Below are 3,407 nucleotides of genomic sequence, written 5' to 3'. Positions count from 1 at the left end.
CCTACAACTTTTGGTGTCATATCTAAAAATCCATTGTCTATCCTAAAGTCACATATAATAAACCTTATTGCTGAACCTTACTGAAGCCCATTGACTCAAAGGATACTATCCTCCCCAGAATTTGGAGAATTCTTCTACTAAAGATTAATTCCATTCTTTTATAAATCTTCCTGTTACGAATGAGAAATAAATGAATCCAAGCTTTGAAGTTGGTGAACAGATGAAAGCTCCTAGAGTGTGGTATGCCAGGAAGGGCACAGAACCCAGCTCCCCACCTCTCCATACCTTGCTATATGTGTGTCTTCCATTTGTCTGCACTTGAGTTGTATGCTTTATAATAAACTAGCAAATGGTTCTTCCGATACCATATACTCAGCAAGGCATGTTGGTTTGAGCATGGGTATCTCAAAAGAAACCTCAGCTCTCACCATTAATAGGCTCTGTGGCTCTGCTTTCCTGTCCATTGTGAATCAGTGTCAGGAAGTTTGTATTTAAGATGCTGAAGCTGTATTGTATGGAGGAGCCAAAAATATGAGCCGGGTTCTCTACTGTGTCAGAAACGTGCATTTTAGAACCAAGTTTGGAGATGCTCTCAAGCTGGAAGTGTCTTTGTGAGCAACATTAACAGATCAAGATGTCCAATTTCCCATGGGAATTACTGCAGAGAATTTTGCTGCAGAACATAAAAGTAGCAGAAAAGAATATAACAGATATGCCCTGTAATCACAGCAGAGTCGGAAAGCTGCTAATGATGCTGGTTACTTTATTTTTATTTTTTTTTAAAGATTTATTTATTTATTTTTATTTGAGAGAGAGAGAATGAGAGAGAGTGAGTACATGAGAAGGGGGAGGGTCAGAGGGAGAAGCAGACTCCCTGCCGAGCAGGGAGCCCGATGTGGGACTCGATCCCGGGACTCCAGGATCATGACCTGAGCCGAAGGCAATCGCTTAACCAACTAAGCCACCCAGGCGCCCCTTTATTTTTATTTTTATTTTTATTTTATTTTATTTTTTAAATTTTTTTATTGTTATGTTAATCCCCATACATTACATCATTAGTTTTAGATATAGTGTTCCATGATTCATTGTTTGTGCATAACACCCAGTGCTCCATGCAGAACGTGCCCTCCTCAATACCCACCACCAGGCTAACCCATCCTCCCACCCCCCTCCCCTCTAGAACCCTCAGTTTGTTTTTCAGAGTCCATCGTCTCTCATGGTTCATCTACCCCTCCAGTTCCCCCCCTTCATTCTTCCCCTCCTGCTACCTTTTTCTTTTTTTTTTTTTTTCTCTTAACATATATTGCATCATTTGTTTCAGAGGTACAGATCTGGGACTCAACAGTCTTGCACAATTCACAGCGCTTACCAGAGCACATACCCTCCCCAGTGTCTATCACCCAGTCACCCCATCCCTCCCACCCCACCCCCCACTCCAGCAACCCTCAGTTTGTTTCCTGAGATTAAGAATTCCTCATATCAGTGAGGTCATATGATACATGTCTTTCTCCATTTGACTTATTTCGCTCGATGCTGGTTACATTAATAATGAGAAGTTACCGGGCGCCTGGGTGGCTCAGTTGGTTAAGCAACTGCCTTCGGCTCAGGTCATGATCCTGGAATCCCAGGATCGAGTCCCGTATCGGGCTCCTTGCTCAGCAGGGGGTCTGCTTCTCCCTCTGACCCTCCCCCCTCTCATGTGCTCTCTCTCTCTCATTCTCTCTCTCAAATAAATAAATAAAATCTTTAAAAAAAAATAAAAAAAAATAATGAGAAGTTACCAACTGAAGTGAAGACAGAGAAAGGAATACAGGCAGTGCAAGTAGATGAGCCTGCTGGGCTCCGAACAAGCCTGGAGCAGTTAAATAAACTTCCTCCAGTATTCACAAAAGAAGGGACCGTCCTTCAGGTAGTGCACTGGGAATATCTGGCACTTTCAAAGCTAGCGAAGTCGCTGGCAAAGAAACGTAACGTCACACCACTGGCAAGAATAATGGGCTATTTTGTGTCTGGATGTGATCCCTCGATCATAGATACTGGGCTTGTTCCTACTATCAATGAAGCAGTAAATAAAACAAGACTGGACCTTAAGGAGATGGGTATGGTAGAGGTGAATGAAGCTTTTGCCCTCTAGCACTTGACAGTTGAGAAGATCGCGACCCAAGTAAAACCAATGTGAATGGAGGAGCCATTGCTTTGAGTGAGCCATTGAGAGGATCCGGATATAGATTATTGCATACCCGGTTCATGAATTAAGATGTGGTAGTGGAAAATATGCTGCCAGATGAGCTTGCTTTGGAGGGGTGACTGAGGTATGACTCTCCTCATTCAGACAGAGCACAGCCTGACGAGAATAAGGGTTCTGCCAAGGGCCTCTGGTGCTTTACTTGGCCAGGCCACATAAAAACAGGTAAAGATGTATTTATCATAAGAAGAGCTCAGGCCAGAAATAAGGTTTCTCAAATTTGCACTAGTGAAATATACATTTCTTAACTAAAATATAATTGTAGAAGGCCTTAAAAGAAATTGTATCCCTGTATAACCACCATGCATGCTCTAGATAATATGATTAAAAAGAAATTGAAAAAATTTTGCCTTCACTTCCAAAACTAAGTACAAACATAAATAAATCCGTGAATAAAAACCTCTATGAGAAATTCCCAAAATTTTGTGTGATTTTTTTTTTTTACACTTTATACTTTACTATGTAACATTCTGTTAACATTCTTTAATAGAAACAAGTGAGAAACAGCAAACCCTAGGCATATTGGACCTGACTTGGTACTTTCAACCAGGCCTTGGTGGTGCTAGAAGCTTACCTAGCACTCACAGGTCTTTGCGTCTCCTTTTGAACATAAAATTTTTCACAGAACCTTAAAATTAGATAAGACCACTCTGTAACCATGATGGATAAAGACAAAAATGAGACCACTCTGTAATCATGTGTGAGCATAGACAAAGCATTGTCCAAGTAGCAACATACCAACATTCCAAGTGTAACCCTTCCCCAGTTAATATGAGCAACTGCTGTCTTTTTTTTTAGGATTTTACTTATTTATTCATGAGAGAGAGAGAGAGGCAGAAAGGCAGAGGCAGAGGGAGAAGCAAGTTCCCCATAGAGCAGGGAGCCCAATGTGGGACTCAGTCGCAGGACCCCGGGATCATGACCTGAGCGGAAGGCAGATGCTTAACCGACTGAGCCACCCAGGCACCTGCAACTACTGTTTCTCAATTAATTATAACATTGAGCCTTACTTTAGTATCCATTCCATTGATAAGATTTTTTGAGATAATCATAGAATTGCCCCCACCTCCTGATAGTAGACAAACCAGGCCGAAGTCCTGTTTCCTTAAACCTCTTCACCGAGTAACTCAACCAAAACCTAAATTATATAATAGGCTTTTTT

General features: G+C 41.6%; 1 pseudogene; it reads left to right on the top strand.

Annotated features, from left to right (window-relative positions):
• Window positions 1–327: 327 nt before the first annotated feature.
• LOC110592068 lies at window positions 328–2,288 on the top strand (annotated as a pseudogene).
• The last annotated feature ends 1,119 nt before the right edge of the window (window positions 2,289–3,407 follow it).

The sequence above is a fragment of the Neomonachus schauinslandi genome, chromosome 3, assembly GCF_002201575.2.
Source record: "Neomonachus schauinslandi chromosome 3, ASM220157v2, whole genome shotgun sequence".
Lineage (NCBI taxonomy): Eukaryota > Metazoa > Chordata > Mammalia > Carnivora > Phocidae > Neomonachus > Neomonachus schauinslandi.
The sequence above is the reverse complement of the archived record's forward strand: the minus strand, read 5'-3'. Positions and strand labels throughout refer to the sequence as shown.